Raw genomic sequence first — 20,224 nt, 5'->3', positions numbered from 1 at the left:
CTACATGACTGTGGCTGAAATTTCTGCTTTGTCTGCTTTGCAAGGAGAGCAATTAATCTCTCCTTGCACAAACTGGTGGCAAGATGTTGTCCTCATCCTCAGATTCACCCCCCCCCCCCCCCTTCTGTCTTTACATCCTCATCCTCACAGAGAAATACTATTCAAACAAAGCACATCATTTAGGTGTCAGTGGACTGCTTACGCTATTACCCAACGTTTCTGAACTTGACAATGACTTCTGATGAATGCGCTGGAGGTGACGTATAAGGGAGGATGTTCCTAGGTGGTTAACGTCCTTACCCATACTTATTATGTATTGACAAAGGCAACAGATGGCTTGACACCTGTTGTCCGGATTTGTGGAGAAATAATTCCACACCAAAGAGGTGGCTTTTTGGGTATTTTGCCCAGGCATGACAATGGGCTTTTTCATCCCATGTGCAACAACTGTGTCCACTGGTGCCTTATTCAAACAAACCACATCACCATCAGAATCCTCATTGTCAACTTCCTCCGCAATGCCAACTACACCCATATCCTTCTTATCCTGGTGTACTTCTACAGTGACATCCTCAATCTCAATATCAGCAACTTGACTGGCAGTGCTCCTCCCAGCACTTGCAGAGGGCATGCAAATGGTGATTGGAGCCTCCTCTTCCTATCCAGTGTTGTGAAGGTCAGGCTTAGACATCGCAACCGTGGACAGTGCCAGCACCCCTGTATTTTCCCAACACCCCTGTAATTTTTCAGCATACAAGACTAGGCCAGTGTACATTTATTTTCACTGCACCCCTGTATTTTTATAGCATACAGGACCAGCGTACTTTTATTTTACCAACAGCAGCCCTGAATTTTTACAACATACAGAGCCAGTGTACATTAATTTTCACTGCACCCCTGAATTTTTACAGCATACAAGACAGGGCCAGTGTACATTGATTTTCACTGCACCCTAGAATTATTACAGCATACAAGACAGGGCCAGTGTACATATATTGTCACTGTACCCCTGAATTTTTACAGCATACAGGACCAGTGCACATTTAATTTCACTGCACCCCAGAATTTTGACAGCATACAAGACAGGGCCAGTGTACATTGATTTTACTGCACCCCTGAATTTTTACAGCATACAGGGCCAGTGTAATTTTATTTTAATAGCAGCACCCCTATATATTTACAGCATACAGGAGCAGTGTGCTTTTAATTTTTAACAACTGAACCCCTGAATTTTTACAGCATACAGGGCCAGAGTAATGTTATTTTAACAGCGGCACCCATGTATTTTTACAGCATACAGGAGCAGTGTGAGTTTAATTTTTAATAACTGCACCCTTGAATTTTTACAGCATACAGGACCAGCATACTTTTATTTTAACAACAGCACTCCTAAATTTTTACAGCATACAGAGCCAGTGTACATTAATTTTCACTGCACCCCTGAATTTTGACAGCATACAAGACAGGGCCAGTGTACATTGATTTTCACTGCACCCTAGAATTATTACAGCATACAAGACAGGGCCAGTGTAAATTGATTGTCACTGCACCCCTGAATTTTTACAGCATACAGGGCTAGTGTAATGTTATTTTAATAGCAGCACCCCTATATTTTTACAGCATACAGGAGCAGTGTGCTTTTAATTTTTAACAACTGCACCCCTGAATTTTTACAGCATACAGGACCAGTGTAATGTTATTTTAACAGCAGCACCCCTATATTTTTACAGCATACAGGACCAGTGTGCTTTTAATTTTTAACAACTGAACCCCTGTATTTTTACAGCATACAGGGCCAGTGTAATGTTATTTTAACAGCAGCACCCCTATATTTTACAGCATACAGGAGGACAGCTACACCCATGTACAGCTGCAGCACCCGTAACAGCACATGAAACACCAGTGACAGCACCCCTAACACAGCACAGGTACACCACAGTGACAGCCTCGTTCTGGTTTCCGAGTCTGGCAGGAAGTACCGAGCCGGACTCGGAACCAAGCTTGAAACGGGATGTTCGGGGGGGAGGAGGGGGAGGTTGGGTCTCTGTAAACCGAACCCGCTCATCTCTAATTTGAAAGCAAAGGAAGCTGTGGTAATCAGTGCATCATTCCCTTGGAGGAAATTAAATGGTCCATCTTAAAGATACAGATAGTAACTGAAAATAGCTTTTTTAAGGTTTTAAGGATTGGAGGATCATCTAAAAGGTTATCCACAGGGTTTTGCCAGTCAGCCAAAAACTGCTTGACTACTGACATAGGGGGTCATTCCGAGTTGTTCGCTCGTTGCCGATTTTCGCTATACTGTGATTAGTCGCTTACTGCGCATGGTACGCAGAGCACATGCGCTTAGTTATTTTACTAAAAACTTAGCTGTTTTGCTGTAGCATCTGCGGCGCTTTTCAGTCGCACTGGTGTTCGGTAAATGATTGACAGGAAAGGGGCGTTTGTGGGCGGCAACTCAGCGTTTTCCCGGCGTTGGCTAAAAAACGCAGGCGTGTCAGGGAAAAATGCGTGAGTGTCTGGAGAAACGGGGGAGTGGCTGGCCGAACGCAGGGTGTGTTTGTGACGTCAAACCAGGAACGAAATGGGCTGAGCTGATCGCAGTGTAGGAGTAAGTCTCGAGCTACTCAGAAACTGCTAAGAATTTTCTATTCGCAATTCTGCTATGCTAAGATACACTCCAAGAGGGCGGCGGCCTAGCGTGTGCAATGCTGCTAAAATCTGCTAGCGAGCGAACAACTCGGAATGACCCCCATAGTGCTTTGCTTGAAGAAAAGCCATAGTGTGACAGGCAAAAGTACTTCTCCACAGCTTCTGCAAACATTAATATTTGTTTAGTGTCCTTATTAACCAGGCAGCCTATATTAGTAATCCCACCGACTCGCCACATTGTAAATGGGTATGCGGCCTGATCATTTTGGAAGTCCGGATTATCCAAGAATGGAAGAAATAAGGATTTATGACAATAACAGCCTTATGCTGGTTCATGTGCCAGAGTTTCCTGATATTCCACAAATCTTTTATATTTTGAGGCACCTTAGGAAAGCGAGTAGGCTGCCACTGTCCAGAAAACCACTCTCAATAGAAGTATTTGCATAATTGTCACGGTCGTGAATCCAGTCAGGTACCTGAACATAGCTGCCCAGTTATGCATTTGGATATCTGGGACAGAGGCGGCTCTTACCTAAATAACACCCGGTGCGGCACACCCTGAGTGTTCCTGCGTGCCCAAGGCACGTGCCCCAGAAGGGGGCGCGGCCTTGTGAGGGGGCGTGGCTTCACATCCCAATCCCCCGTTTTCTTCACATGGGGTCCGGGAGATGCTGGCTACGATCGGAGACTGCTGTGCTGCAATGCTGGCTCCTACACTGTGACAGGAGCCGGGTGCTGCAAGTAATGCTACAGTGCAGCACCCGGCTCCTGTCACTGAGCAGAAGCCGACATTTTGGTGCCACCCCTCAGCGAGTGACACCAGAGTACAGGCCGCACCACCCTTGTGACGCCACTGATCTGGGAAACCTATACTGTCATTTGCTCTGCTTTGTTTCAACTTCAGAAAAATTATTTTTGGCCTCTTACCATGCCAAATAAATTTCCTAAATATTTTGATAAGATGTTGTGAATCTTTAACAGTGAGAAATAAGGGAAGAGCTTGAAGAAGGTACATAAAGGTGTGTACACACGGCGAGATAAATCTGTAAGATTTTGACTATGTAGTCAAAATCATAAGGAAAGTTAGTGCATATCGCAAGGTGTTAGGCAGCTTGCGATCCCGATGCACGCTCCCATGGGGTCGGTATCGTAAGGCTAGATAGACTGTGCGGGCAAGTCAATCTTGACTATCTAGTGTACCATAATAATAATAATAATAATTTTATTTATATAGCGGTCTTTCTCCAACAGGACTCAAGGCGCTTTACAGACATGAAAAACAATGCACATAATACAGAAGATGTAAGTAATACAGCAATAGATAAGCCACACAGACATGATTGGTGTAGGCATTTTGGGTAATATCTTCCAAGGGCTGTGCATTCCACCCTCACAGGTACCAGGTACGACAGCCATCTTTGGTGCACAGCGTAGGATTACCCAGGGTGGAATAGTCTACCCCTAGAAGTGATGACACAAAATGGGGGTGATTTCAGAGTCCTAAAGTTCAGAGTAGGGTTCCAACAAAACCACCAGGTCCATGTATTTTTCATCCCATCCACAAGTGTACCAGATGGGGAAGCCATCTTGGGCGCACTTCGAAAGGTTACACTGTGGGAGGTGAGCCATACAAGGGCCCAGTGCATATATGGGAAAACTGAGACGTGTGTAGTAGTATGATGTACCCTATATGTAGGACGCAATGGCAGGGTATGCAATCAGTGGAGGTAAACATTACAGGAAAAGCACACAGTGTGGTGGAAGAGAAAAAACAACAACAACAGGGGGGGGGGGGGCAATTGCAGGTAACCAGTGGCAGAAGGAAAATTGGGAAAACATTATTTTGATAAGATCATAGTACGGGTGGGTATGAGAATGTGGGGAACACCCTCAGGACCAATAGAGATGTCCCCGCTGAGCCTGGTGCTCTCCCCCCATAGTTCCCTGCTCATCTTGAGGGTTAGGCCCATGGGCAGACTTGATGTTCTCAGCTGGGGAGGTGGTAAGCCTGGTCCTGGTGTTCTCATGCTAGAGGTGAGGAGAGGCCACATAATGATCCTGAGTTTTGTGTTTGTGACGCAGTCCTTCTGTTATCTTGTTGGTTTGTTTTCCTTCTGTTTTCCTTTGGTTTAATGAAAAAAGAAAGACTCTGTGTTGGGGCACTCATAACGTAAAAAAATTAATGGACGATAAAATTTAACTTTTAATTGAAATCCTATAAAAAAGAATGCAACAAGCAATAAGCTAAATAATAATAAACAGTAAATACTGCCTAGGTGAAAATATATTTCTAATAATTTAGTATATTACGATAGGAAAGGCCTGTCCGTTTATACATCAAAATGATTATTATTTTTTTTCAACATTAAGTTTTTATGGTATAGAATCAAAACAAGAACACAGAAAAGACAAAAGAAAATAGGATAACAATGGGGCAAAAACAATATTATAGGGGGAGAGACAGGACATCCAAAAGCGTTACAGAAAACACAAAAATATACACAAATCATGGATTTCCTTCAGATAGAGGGTTGCTCAAGTCACTGGGAGGGCTCTGTATAATGGGGGACGATGGAGAGATCTCCTTATTCTTGGAAATATATGTATGCCATGGGATCCACTTCATAATAGGGGAAGAAGGAGTTGTAGAGTATGCAGCTTCCCTGGTTTCCATCTCGAAATGGAAGTAGGTCTTAGAGATAACTTTTTCAAAGGGAGGGGGGAGGGAGATTTCCAGTTTTGAGCAATTGTAGCTCTGGCTGCAATTAGAACGTGACCAAGGACATAACGAGTGGACTTGGGGACAGTGTCTGGGTACCAATGCAGCAACGCTAATGAAGGGTCCTGAGTCAGGCTAAGGTCAGTGATCGAATGCATAAGGTCATATACTTTATCCCAAAAGGAGCGCAGGGCAGGGCAGTCCCAGAAAACATGTAAGAGTGTACCTTCGTGGTGGCAAAGGCGCCAACAGAGTTTAGATGGGGTGAAATATAGTCTATGTAATAGTTTAATGTGCATTTCAGTGTGGTTAGTACATTTAGAAAGGGAGAAGGAAGAAAGATGAATAGATTCCCACTGCTTAAGAGTGAAAGTACGATGGAGATCAGCTTCCCACTTAATTTGAGCGGAAGATTTAGTCGTGGCGATCGGAGGTGACGGCAAATTATACCAGTCAGAAATGGCTCCATGAGGTGAAAGTTTAGTCAGTCTATCCAGGACACTGTTTGTGGGGGGTTGGAAGACGTTAGGGCTAGTGTTCATACCGTCTATTCAATGCTTAAGTTGGTAATAATAGAGCCAGGCTGAAGGGTCAAGGTTGAATTTAGCTCGTAGGTCTGAAAACGACAAAAGAGAGGCTGGGGAGAAGATATCAGTGAGGGATTCCATACGTAACGTCTCCAGTAAGAGAAATGGAGATAAGGCAACACTTTATCTAATGCAGACAGAGAAATGTTTCTAGTGGGTACTGTAATATTAAAGGAAGGTGAGAGTCTAGAGTCCCAAATTGTCAAGGTGTCGGATATGGAAGAGGGTGACAATGGATAGTGGGGGCGGAGTTGTCGGGTTAGCCACAAGAGATCATTGAGGGGGAAGTCTCGAAATAAGGCACGTTCTAGATCAACCCATGGTTTGGAGTGGGGGGGAGACAGATTGGACAGTTGGGAGAGCATAGACGCCTCATGGTACCTGAGTAAATCAGGGAGTGTGAGGCCTCCCTGTGACTTAGAGCGAATCATACATGTGTAGGCCAATCGAGGAGGTTTACATTTCCAGACATACAATAACATTGTCAAATTCTATGTTTCTATGTAACATTAACCTTCGCATCCGGGTTAACAGTTTACGAGGAACTGTGTAGGGGATGGCTCGAAATAAATACATAAGGTTTGGTAACAACATCATCTTAAATGCCGCTAGGTGGCCCAACCAGGAGACCTCATAGCCCATCCAAGCAGAAGTCAGTGAGGTTAGGTGAGCAAGTGGTGGCACATAATTGAGAGAGTGTACATTCTGGAAATGAGGGGGAATGGAGATTCCAAGATACGTTAGGGAGGAGTCGTTCCACGTATATGGAAAGCGCGCCTTCAAAGATTGTAAAACAGAGGTTGGGATATTAATAGGAAGGCCATCCGATTTCGTAGTGTTCACCTTATAATATGAAGCAGCGCTAAAGCGCCCCAAAATATCATGTAGGACGGGCAACGAGGTCCCCGGGTCAGAAACAAACAATAAAACATTGGCTGCGAAAAGGCAGAGCTTATGGGAGGTGTCACATACAGTAATACCGGGAAATTACGGAGAGAGTCGAATCATTTGGGCAAGGGGTTCAATAGCTAACACAAATATCAGTGGGGAAAGGGGGCACCCCTGCCTGGTACCATTGGAGATATGAAACGGGGAGGAAAGGAAACCATTACTATATATTCTAGCAGAAGGGCTATCGTAAAGAGCTAATATAGAATGGAGGATGTCCCCGTGGAGACCAAACTTGGACAACACCTGGCGCATATAACCCCAATGGAGGCAATCGAATGCCTTTTCGGTGTCGAGAGAGAGTAAGAGAAATGATGATTTAGTACGGGAAGACCACTCAACTAGATTGAGGACTCTCCGGGTATTGTCAGGGGCCTGACGGTCAAGGACAAAACCTACTTGGTCTGGGTGTATGAGACGTTGGAGTAAAGGATTCAAGCGATTGGCTATTAGCTTAGCATAAATTTTTAGATCGGGGTTAAGGAGGGCAATAGGTCGGTAATTCTTGCAGTCAGAAGGGTCTTTACCTGGTTTCGGGATGGTTACGATTTGGGCTTCAACCAATTCCGCCGGGAAGGACCCTGTATTGGAAGCCTGGGAGTAGAGTTGCAGGAGAAGAGGGAAGAGTACCTCACTGAACGTGGAGTAAAAGGAGTTAATAAAGCCATCAAGCCCGCGAGCTTTGTCTTTTGGCAATTGCCGAATTACGAGTTGTATCTCTTCCAGAGACCAGGGGCATCAGGGATGTCAGAGCGTCGTCTTCCAAGGAGGGGAGGGGAAAGCCATCTAAAAAGGCGGATATAGAAGCCGCAGAGGGCTGAGGTACAGTAGAATCCTCACGCAGGTTATATAATTTGGCATAAAATGTTGAGAATAAATTAGCAATATCAAGGGGATTAAGGCATGGTTTGCCTGACTGGGCAATGAGGCATTTAATACGATTACGGCCTGGCGGCTACAAAGTTTGCACGCTAACAGGCGGGTGGCCTTGTTTCCTGCCGTATAAAATTTGCTGCGGAAGCGAGCTAGGGCCGATTTCATACGAAGCATGAAAAGCTTCTGGAGTTGGATTCGCACCTCCTGAAGTTGTTAAGTTGTTTACGTAAAGTCCGAGTAGGACGGGTGTGATTCTGAGACTCCAAAGACCGTAAAGACAACGTGAAGATAGAAGTATCCTCAGGGGCATTCGTCTGCATATACATTGATAGAGAATCAGTAAGGGCCTTCAGAGTCTCAGGATTCGTCAATTTATATTTATATCGGGAGTCGCCAGGGGCGGGGGGGGGGGGGGGGGGGGTGGAGATGAGAACCTATATCCCAGGACCACAATATAGGGGCATGGTCCGACCAAGTAATGGGGAGTATTTTAATTTTCCGAGTATGTTGAAGAGTCCTCTTGTCCAGAAGAATCAGGTCGATCCTAGAATAGGTGTTATGAAAAACAGAGAAAAAAGTATAATCTCTCTCTATAGGGGAAAAGACGTGCCAGGCATGATACAAGTCGAAATCCGTAAGTAGTATAAGCGCCCCCTGCCTAATCTTATATAATTCCTCAAGGATTTCCCACAGAAATGGGATTTGACGGGAATTAGGGGCGTATAGGGATACAAGGGTCACTAAGGTGTTGTCAATAGTACCAATAAGGATGAGATAACAGACGTTTTTATCCAGGATTTGTTGCTGTGGAGTAAAAGGGGTATGTCTATGGAACAGTATAGCCACGCCGTTGCGTTTAGCGGGGCCATTAGCAGTATAACAGGTGGGGTACCTATGATCATGAAAAACGGGGGGATGAAGAAGAAAAATGCGTCTCTTGAAGAGCCACAATGTCAGCTCTATAATTATGAAATGTAGAAAGAGACAGTCTACGCTTAGGAGGGGAGTTGAGGCCTTTGACATTGAGAGAAATAACCTTAACCATCAATGAACAGAAAAGCAAAAGCACATATGCTTGCCATGGATGTACCTGTCTGGAGAACATGGAAAAGAAAAAGGGTACAAAGGAAAAAAAAAAAAGTGGGGAAAACCAGAAAAACCCAAAAGGCCCAGTATATCGGGCCACAGTAGGTGCCAAAAAAAAAAAAGGTGGCAACATAGTTAACTTGTTGGGGGAGGCCATTGCGAGCCCCACCCATGAAACCTTATACATAACAACACATGTGAGAACCACAAAAGATATGCATTTAAACTAAGCATGTGAGCATAGCAAATACGTCAAATATCATATACAGATACGAGAAATAAACAATACTTGCGAGTGTAACATCAGGACCCAGTGCCAATCCAGGGAGCACAGTAACGAAAGTCCCTTCAAAAACGAAAACCTATGTCAGGGACAATCCATAGTAACGTAAAGAGTCATCAGAACCAAAGAACAAAAATTGTCCCGGCATCAGGCGTTCAATCAGCAAGGACTAGAGAAGGTACAGGTATCGAGTCAGTAGAATGTCAGCCCACTTTGGACTAGTCCGATTGCACTGCAAGGCCTTGAGAAGACAGAGGGACCGAGACAGGGATGTTCCAGTCAGTCAAGATTTTGACGCCAGTGTCCAATGATGAGATGACAAAGGTGGAGCCATCCTTTCGAACCAGCAGTTTAACCGGGAATCCCCATCTATACTGTATTTCCTGGTCATGGAGGGCTTTCGTGATAGGCTGGAAGGATCTACGTTTATTTGTAGTGTGGAGCGACAGATCCGGAAATATTTGTAAGTTATCCAAGACATCCAAATCCTCTGCCATACGGGTGGCCTTGAGAATGTCCTCTTTGAGGTAAAAAAAATGGAGACGCAGGAGAACGTCTCGAGGAGAGCTACTGGGAGCAGAACGAGGCTTTGGTAAACGATGTATTCTATCAATCAACAGATCTCGGGTGTCGGCTGAGGGCAGTAATTTTTTAAAGAGGGAGAGAGCAAAATCCTGGAGGTCGTTTGTCAATACCGTTTCCGGAACGCCCCTGATTTTAACATTGTTTCTACGGGATCTGTCCTCAAGATCGGCTAGCTTATCTTTAACAGCCGACAGTTCCGCCAAGGCCGAGTTGTGAAAGGTAAGAAGCTCGTTGTGAGAAGAGACCAACTCCTGTACTTTATCCTCCAAGTTATTAGTGCGGATGCCGATATCGGTCACTTCCCCCGCGAGTTGAGTAATAGAAGACTGAAGATCGGTAGTGATGTCCGTTCGTAAGGCCTGAAGCATCTGGTGAAGTGTACGGACTGTAAGAGACACATCTGAGACAAGGTCCGACCCAGAAGCAGGGAGTGGGGAGGGTGCAACGGTAGATGTGGAGGTCGCACTGAACTTCCCCTTTGGCACGGGTTCAGGGGTGCGATTAGAGACAAATTTAATAGGAGGTGCAAAAGCGGAGATTTTGGACCTTTTAGGAGGCATCGTGCTCGTCCAAAGAGTGTAATAGTAAACAGCAATAAAAATGTCAAAAAGGTAAAGATTTGTGGTTCTATTTCAGGCAAGAAGGAGCATTAGTGGTTTCATGGGTGCATGCAAGAGACGTCACGTGGGCAGCATAGAGGCAGAGATCAGGCTAAACAGCGAGGGTTGCACGTGAGTGAAATATGTGTAGAACAAACCTGTAGCACCGAGAGTCCAGAAGAGCAGGTATCCACACAACAGCCGAGGAATATATAGCGCAGTTCCGTTGGTTCTAGCCGTCTTATAATGTAGACGCCCTTAAAAGCCGGGTGTGCCCTCAGGTGCTATCCTGAAGAGAGGGCCCGTGTACAATAGGGTGCCTAGGTGGGGAAGCGGGGCGCAAGGGGAATAGTCGCCCTTGCAGTGACGCCACTCAGCAGGTTGAGGAGGCCAGGAATAACAGAGCGGCAGCAGGGATCCAGTCCAATCCAGGGGGAGCCGGTGCCACTCAGACAGGGAGACAAGCAGGGGTAGAACCGTCCGCAGACTGCCCGCCGGTCTCAGCGCCGCTGGCCATACCGCACCAGGGCACGATGAGGAGAGACGGGCGGCAGCTCCGGCGCGATGCGGCCGGGACGTCTGCGGCGTCAGGCGGGGATCCGAAGCCAGCGGGTATGCAGGATAGCAGGGGGGTCCAAGGCGCTGCACAGCACCCGCGACGGAGAGGAGGACAGCCGCCGGGGGCTCACACAGCGGTAGGCAAACAGAGGGATCTCCGCTGAAATCGAGGCCCCGGCTCTGGCCCGCACACTAGGCCACAACCCGCGGGGGGGACTGATGACACGTCCCGGTATCACGAGCAGCAGCCGGACCGCCTAGAGGTTTCCAAGAGGCGATGGGGCAGGAGCAGGGCCACCAGAGAAGCTGTAGGGAGCAGTTTTATGATGTTATAGGAGAGAGCTCCTTCTCTGCACTGCCACTTGCAATGGCTGCCAGGCCACGCCCCTATAAAGCAAAATTATTTGACAGGCTTTCTACTCCCATAGTGGTATCCCGTGTGGTGGCCTTTATACTGTTAACTCCTTATTTCATGTGTGTTCCAATTAGTAAAATATATTTTCTCTGACGTCCTAGTGGATGCTGGGACTCCGTCAGGACCATGGGGATTAGCGGCTCCGCAGGAGACAGGGCACAAAAATAAAGCTTTAGGATCAGGTGGTGTGCACTGGCTCCTCCCCCTATGACCCTCCTCCAAGCCTCAGTTAGGTTTTTGTGCCCGTCCGAGCAGGGTGCAATCTAGGTGGCTCTCCTAAAGAGCTGCTTAGAAAAAGTTATTAGGTTTTTTATTTTCAGTGAGACCTGCTGGCAACAGGCTCACTGCTACGAGGGACTTAGGGGAGAGAAGTGAACTCACCTGCGTGCAGGATGGATTGGCTTCTTAGGCTACTGGACACCATTAGCTCCAGAGGGATCGAACACAGGCCCAGCCATGGAGTCCGGTCCCGGAGCCGCGCCGCCGACCCCCTTGCAGATGCCGAAAAGTGAAGAGGTCCAGAAACCGGCGGCAGAAGACTTTTCAGTCTTCATGAGGTAGCGCACAGCACTGCAGCTGTGCGCCATTGTTGTCACACACTTCACACCAGCGGTCACGGAGGGTGCAGGGCGCTGGGGGGGGCGCCCTGGGCAGCAATGATAATACCTTATTCTGGCTAAAAAAATACATCACATATAGTCCCTGGGGCTATATGGATGTATTTAACCCCTGCCAGGTCTCAGAAAAACGGGAGAAGAAGCCCGCCGAAAAGGGGGCGGGGCCTATTCTCCTCAGCACACAGCGCCATTTTCCCTCACAGAAATGCTGGTGGGAAGGCTCCCAGGCTCTCCCCTGCACTGCACTACAGAAACAGGGTTAAAACAGAGAGGGGGGGCACTTATTTGGCGATATGATTATATATATTAAGATGCTATAAGGGAAAAACACTTATATGAAGGTTGTCCCTGTATAATTATAGCGTTTTGGTGTGTGCTGGCAAACTCTCCCTCTGTCTCCCCAAAGGGCTAGTGGGGTCCTGTCCTCTATCAGAGCATTCCCTGTGTGTGTGCTGTGTGTCGGTACGTGTGTGTCGACATGTATGAGGACGATGTTGGTGAGGAGGCGGAGCAATTGCCTGTAATGGTGATGTCACTCTCTAGGGAGTCGACACCGGAATGGATGGCTTAATTAAGGAATTACGTGATAATGTCAACACGCTGCAAGGTCGGTTGACGACATGAGACGGCCGGCAAACAAAATAGTACCTGTCCAGGCGTCTCAAACACCGTCAGGGGCATTAAAACGCCCATTTTACCTCAGTCGGTCGACACAGACACAGACATGGACACTGACTCCAGTGTCGACGGTGAAGAAACAAACGTATTTTCCTTTAGGGCCACACGTTAATTGTTAAGGGCAATGAAGGAGGTGTTACATATTTCTGATACTACAAGTACCACAAAAAAGGGTATTATGTGGGGTGTGAAAAAACTACCTATAGTTTTTCCTGAATCAGATAAATTAAACGAAGTGTGTGATGATGCGTGGGTTTCCCCCGATAGAAAATTATTGGCGGTATACCCTTTCCCGCCAGAAGTTAGGGCGCGTTGGGAAACACCCCTCAGGGTGGATAAGGCGCTCACACGCTTATCAAAACAAGTGGCGGTACCGTCTCCAGATAGGGCCGCCCTCAAGGAGCCAGCTGATAGGAGGCTGGAAAATATCCTAAAAAGTATATACACACATACTGGTGTTATACTGCGACCAGCGATCGCCTCAGCCTGGATGTGCAGCGCTGGGGTGGCTTGGTCGGATTCCCTGACTGAAAATATTGATACCCTTGACAGGGACAGTATTTTATTTACTATAGAGCATTTATAGGATGCATTTCTATATATGCGAGATGCACAGAGGGATTTTTGCACTCTGGCATCAAGAGTAAGTGCGATGTCCATATCTGCCAGAAGATGTTTATGGACACGACAGTGGTCAGGTGATGCAGATTCCAAACGGCACATGGAAGTATTGCCGTATAAAGGAGAGGAGTTATTTGGGGTCGGTCCATCGGACCTGGTGGCCACGGCAACAGCTGGAAAATCCACCTTTTTTACCCCAAGTTACATCTCAGCAGAAAAAGACACTGTCTTTTCAGCCTCAGTCCTTTCGTCCCCATAAGGGCAAGCGGGCAAAAGGCCAGTCATATCTGCCCAGGGATAGAGGAAAGGGAAGAAGACTGCAGCAGGCAGCCCATTCCCAGGAACAGAAGCCCTTCACCGCTTCTGCCAAGCCCTCAGCATGACGCTGGGGCCGTACAGGACCCCTGGATCCTACAAGTAGTATCCCAGGGGTACTGATTGGAAATTCAAGACGTCTCCCCCTCGCAGGCTCCTGATGTCTGCTTTACCAACGTCTTCCTCCGACAGGAAGGCAGTATTGGAAACAATTCACAAGCTGTATTCCCAGCAGGTGATAATCAAAGTACCCCTCCTACAACAAGGAAAGGGGTATTATTCCACACTATATTGTGGTACTGAAGCCAGACGGCTCGGTGAGACCTATTCTAAATCTGAAATCTTTGAACACTTACATACAAAGGTTCAAATCAAGATGGAGTCACTCAGAGCAGTGATAGCGAACTAGGAAGAAGGGGACTATATGGTGTCCCTGGACATCAGGGATGCTTACATCCATGTCCAAAATTGCCTTTCTCACCAAGGGTACCTCAGGTTCGTGGTACGGAACTGTCACTATCAGTTTCAGACGCTGCCGTTTGGATTGTCCACGGCACCCCGGGTCTTTACCAAAGTAATGGCCGAAATGATGATTCTTCAAAGAAAAGGCGTCTTAAATATCCCTTACTTGGACGATCTCCTGATAAGGGCAAGGTCCAGAGAACAGTTGGAAGTCGAAGTAGCACTATCTCAAGTAGTTCTACGACAGCACGGGTGGATTCTAAATATTCCAAAATCACAGCCGTTTCCGACGACACGTCTGCTGTTCCTAGGGATGATTCTGGACACAGTCCAGAAAAAGGTGTTTCTCCCGGAGGAGAAAGCCAGGGAGTTATCCGAGCTAGTCAGGAACCTCCTAAAACCAGGAAAAGTGTCAGTGCAGCATTGCACAAGAGTCCTGGGAAAAATGGTGGCTTATTACGAAGCGATTCCATTCGGCAGATTCCACGCAAGAACTTTTCAGTGGGATCTGCTGGACAAATGGTCCGGATTGCATCTTCAGATGCATCAGCGGATAACCCTATCTCCAAGAACAAGGGTATCTCTCCTGTGGTGGTTACAGAGTGCTCATCTTCTAGAGGGCCGCAGATTCGGCATTCAGGATTGGATGCTGGTGACCACGGAGGCCAGCCTGAGAGGCTGGGGAGCAGTCACACAGGGAAAAAATTTCTAGGGAGTGTGATCAAGTCTGGAGACTTTTCTCCACATAAATATACTGGAGCTAAGGACAATTTACAATGCTCTAAGCTTAGCAAGACCTCTGCTTCAAGGTCAGCCGGTATTGATCCAGTGGGACAACTTTACGACAGTCGCCCACGTAAACAGACAGGGCGGCACAAGAAGCAGGAGGCCAATGGCAGAAACTGCAAGGATTTTTCGCTGGGCGGAAAATCATGTGATAGCACTGTCAGCAGTGTTCATTCCGGGAATGGACAACTGGGAAGCAGACTTCCTCAGCAGAAAAAACTGGACAGGTATTGCGCCAGGTCAAGAGACCCTCAGGCAATAGCTGTAGACGCTCTGGTAACACCATGGGTGTAACAGTCAGTGTAGGTGTTTCCTCCTCTGCCTCTCATACCAAAAGTACTGAGAATTATACGGCAAAGGGGAGTAAGAACGATACTCGTGGCTCCGGATTGGCCAAGAAGAACTTGGTACCCGGAACTTCAGGAGATGCTCACGGAAGATCCGTGGCCTCTACCCCTAAGACGGGACCTGCTTCAGCAGGGACCGGGTCTATTCCAAGACTTACCGCGGCTGTTTTTAACGGCATGGCGGTTGAACGCCGAATTCTAAGGGAAAAAGGCATTCCGGAAGAGGTCATCCCTACGCTGGTAAAAGCCAGGAAGGAGGTGACTGCACAACATTATCACCGCATTTGGAGAAAATATGTTGCGTGGTGGGAGGCCAGGAAGGCCACCACGGAGGAATTTCAACTGGGTCGATTCCTACATTTCCTGCAAACAGGATTGTCTATGGGACTCAAATTGGGGTCCATTAAGATTCAAATTTCGGCCCTGTCGATTTCTTCCAGAAAAAATTGGCTTCAGTTCCTGAAGTCGAGACTTTTGTAAAAGGAGTACTACATATACAGCCCCCGGTTGTGCCCCCAGTGGCTCCGTGGGACCTTAATGTAGTTTTGGATTTTCTCAAATCCCATTGGTTTGAGCCACTCAAATCGGTGGATTTGAAATATCTTACATGGAAAGTAACCATGCTACTGGCCCTGGCTTCAGCCAGGAGAGTATCAGAATTGGCGGCTTTATCGTATAAAAGCCCATATCTGATTTTCCATTCGGACAGGGCAGAACTGCGGACGCGTCCTCAGTTTCTGCCTAAGGTGGTGTCAGCGTTTCACCTGAACCAACCTATTGTGGTGCCTGCGGCTACTAGCGATTTGGAGGATTCCAAGTTGCTGGACGTTGTCAGGGCATTGAAAATATATATTTCAAGGACGGCCGGAGTCAGAAAATCAGACTCGCTGTTTATACTGTATGCATCCAACAAGCTGGGTGCTCCTGCTTCTAAGCAGACGATTGCTCGTTGGATTTGTAGCACAATTCAACTTGCACATTCTGTGGCAGGCCTGCCACAGCCTAAATCTGTCAAGGCCCATTCCACAAGGAAGGTGGGCTCATCCTGGGCGGCTGCCCGAGGGGTCTCGGCATTACAACTCTGCCGAGCAGCTACGTGGTCGGGGGAGAACACGTTTGTAAAATTCTACAAATTTGATACCCTGGCTAAAGAGGACCTGGAGTTCTCTCATTCGGTGCTGCAGAGTCATCCGCACTCTCCCGCCCGTTTGGGAGCTTTGGTATAATCCCCATGGTCCTGACGGAGTCCCAGCATCCACTAGGACGTCAGAGAAAATAAGATTTTACTTACCGATAAATCTATTTCTCGTAGTCCGTAGTGGATGCTGGGCGCCCATCCCAAGTGCGGATTGTCTGCAATACTTGTACATAGTTATTGTTACAAAAAAATCGGGTTGTTATTGTTGTGAGCCGTCTGTTCAGAGGCTCCTACGTTTTGTCATACTGTTAACTGGGTTCAGATCACAGGTTGTACAGTGTGATTGGTGTGGCTGGTATGAGTCTTACCCGGGATTCAAAATCCTTCCTTATTGTGTACGCTCGTCCGGGCACAGTATCCTAACTGAGGCTTGGAGGAGGGTCATAGGGGGAGGAGCCAGTGCACACCACCTGATCCTAAAGCTTTATTTTTGTGCCCTGTCTCCTGCGGAGCCGCTAATCCCCATGGTCCTGACGGAGTCCCAGCATCCACTACGGACTACGAGAAATAGATTTATCGGTAAGTAAAATCTTATTATATAAGATGTTGTTATGTTGCCTTGTGAGGTGTTTGTTCACCATCTGTTCTTATGTTTAACAGTGTCACCATAGGCCTTTTAATTCAGCAGAATATTCAATAACTACTATTCTGCTAGAGATAATATATCAAAAAAGAATTTGTAGTTAAAAGTTATATCTATCACTGCGTTAGCATATAACAATTGTAGAAAATGACAGATAGAGTGAGTATACAAGAGTTTTGATACCCATTTGTTCCTGAGCTACTCATGTAAAATTATCACCTCCTTGTACTTACAAGTATAAAAATTGAATTATTCAATAGGTATAAGTGAAGAGATTATGGGAGAAAAGGAACTATTCCTTCTGCTGTTCAGCAAGTATGTTTACTGCACCTGGTATTCCTTGGTGGTCTCCCAAACAAGTACTAACCAGACCTACCAAAGATTTGCTTCCAAGATCAAACGAGATTAGGCGTATCCTGTGGAGTATGGCAGTAATCTGCTGAATGAGAGAGTACTTGTTCCTTAAAGAAGAAAAGTGTACTTCTGCTGTCCAGGGAAACTCACGCACTTATTTGTCTCTATTGTAGAGAGACAAACCCTGGATGAGAGAGCACACATGCACAGATGTGCATGGATAGTATAGGATAAGAATGTGGTCAAAATAATACCCCTTTCACACCGCACAAATAACCCGGTATCGACCCAGCATATTGGCGGGTCGGCGTGCGGTGTGAAAGGGGCATAGCCGAAATCGCGGGTCGCCTGACCCGGCAATTCAACCCGGGAATAAAGCAGTGTTATACCCGGGTTGAATACCGGGTCAGTGGCTGCGTAAATGGGCTCCCGGGTCGATGCGTCCAGGGACCCGTTTACTACAGCAGGGAGAGGCGGCGCGGAGATGATCTCATCTCCCAGCCCAGCCTCCACCTTCGCCCCCGCTGCTATGGCAACCCGCCCGGCATATTGCCGGGTCGGAGAAGCCTGCAGCAACGGCCAATGCCGGATCCCACCCGGGAAGGACCCGTTTCCAATTCCTGGGTGGGATCCAGCATTGGCAGTGTGAAACGGGTATTAGGTACCTTTTTAGATTCCAATTCTGCACAAGAATAGGGAGGGAGTGAGGAAATTATCTGCAGGTCAATGAGCAATTTACAGTCTGCTGGATTTTGTATTGACATTAAAAAAACGTATGAAATATATCTAATACATTATCTGGGGCATAGTGTTACTACACTGAAGTTATATTGATAACTATGTACCTTTTTTGAAGTTAGAGATCTATTTATTTTGGATTTTCTGACTGAGTTCCCCATTACTAAATCTGCAATTTGCTCAGAAAGCAAGCAGCATTGACCTGCAGATAATCTCCTCACTCCCTCCCTATTCTTGTGCAGAATTGGAATCTAAAAAGGTGCCTAATTCTTACCACATTCTTATCCTATACTATCCACGCACATCTGTGCATGTGTGCTCTATCAACTCAGGATCATTATGTAACTTTCACTGACTCTGGGAGCACCACCGACTTTATATTAACACATTGTAAATAATTGTTTCATAGTCGGTTCCGGACATAAATCCTCTAATAAGGTTTTGTCTGCAATCTTTAACCAGTACGGAACAACCCCTTTTTGTACTAATTAAGTTTCCTTTGGCTTAACACAGGTATAACGCTGCCATTGATTTTAGCTGCCACTTTATAACTAGCCACTTCATATACTAGGCACTGCAGTGTCCAGACCTATATGGAGCCTCGCTCATCTAGCCCTCTCTGCTGCGCCTCAGTTCACCAAGGCTTATTAGCATAAGCCTTTCATGTATTGTTCTCAGCTGCAATACAATACAGAGAGAACAATACAGCAGGTACTGTATAGTACAAAGTATAGTCAAAATTGGCACTTGGTCAAAATCGTACATAGACAAATTGAAAGTGCAGATAGTCAAAATCTGTGCTATCTGGGCTCTGGGGGAGTTCAAGGGAAGTCGCATAGTCAAAATCGGGCATAGCAAGGATCTCACCGTGTGTACACACCTTAAGCCCTGAAAAAGAATACATTTTCATTTTGTAAGACCGTACCAAAAAAAAAAAGGTCCAACCCTTCAGCTCATCTGAGATCACCTTTATATAGGTGTAGTTTAGAGAGTACAGATTACCCAAGCAACAAATATGACAAGACATCATTCTCGAATGCCATTATCTTGATTTCCCTAGAACCAATTAAAATACCCTTAAATGCTGTACATTTTTCTAAAATACGAAACAGCAGGATTAAAGGGACAGCCCTGTCGGATTCATGATAGCCTGATAGCCATTAATCATTAAAGTAGTTAGTGGGGACGTATATAAATACCAAACAATGGGCCTAATTCAGACCAGGATGCAGCCGCACGATCAATCGCAACGGCCGCATCCAGGTTGTCTTTGCACATGCACCGGCCTTTGTGCACGTCTGCGACCTTACACTTTGCGGCGACGTCCAGGAAGGATGTGGTCGAAGTTTGATTGACAGCGGCAGCCGTTGGGGGAGGCGTTGTCGTGGTTTTGGGGGGCGGAGCATCCCGAATTGGGGCGTGCTGAGAACGTTTTTGGGGTCACTGCACAATGTCACGCAGCTGCTCCGAAAAAAACATGGCCACCAACCGCCAGTGCTCAACCTTAGTTCTGATGGCTCTGCAATCGAATTGCAGATGCATCGTGAGGCGGGTTCACACATGCTTGCCCTGTGCTGGGTGGTCCTCAGCATGTGAAGAGATGAATGTAGATCTGGCTGCGTATGCAGCGATCTGCATTCATCTCTGAGTAATCCCCAATATCAGTGAAAATGGAACCTAACTCTCGTGTTTGAAATATAGTAAATAAATGTGGCAAGAGAATGGTATTGAACGATTTAGATGTGTCCAAACTTACAGTGGCAGCAGCTCAATCACTCTGCAGATACTTATCAGGTGCTAGAAAATAGAAAAGGGGAAGTGTCTCAGAAAACAGAGAGGGGGTGCTCCCCCCCCCCCCCCTTCCGGTAACCCCCCAGCACACTGACTAATACCCGCAACAATACCTGAACCTATATAGAATTTCAGAGATATTTGTTAAATTATTTTGAAAATACATTGGAAGCTGCTGAGACACATCGAGGGTTCTCTGATATCAGCAGTCCTACACTACCTAATAGCAGTGCCCACATAGGGCAGTGTGATTTGTCTACAGTAAGGCCTCATGATAAAGGCTTTTACAAAATTACATTCATATTGAGGGCTAGCTTACCTGAGAGACACCCCTAAGATCTCCCATTAGCACTACAAGGACTAGCATGCCCTCCAAATGCTGATCCCATTCAGTGCCTTTTCACACATGCAAACAAACAGTGGTAG

At 46.6% G+C, this 20,224-nt stretch overlaps 1 pseudogene; it reads right to left on the bottom strand.

The window, feature by feature from the left end:
- Nucleotides 1–17,233: 17,233 nt before the first annotated feature.
- On the bottom strand, nt 17,234–17,352 carry LOC134930286 (5S ribosomal RNA; annotated as a pseudogene).
- Nucleotides 17,353–20,224: the final 2,872 nt, after the last annotated feature.

The sequence above is a fragment of the Pseudophryne corroboree genome, chromosome 5 (genome assembly GCF_028390025.1).
Source record: "Pseudophryne corroboree isolate aPseCor3 chromosome 5, aPseCor3.hap2, whole genome shotgun sequence".
Classification (NCBI taxonomy): Eukaryota; Metazoa; Chordata; class Amphibia; order Anura; family Myobatrachidae; genus Pseudophryne; species Pseudophryne corroboree.
The sequence above is the reverse complement of the archived record's forward strand: the minus strand, read 5'-3'. Positions and strand labels throughout refer to the sequence as shown.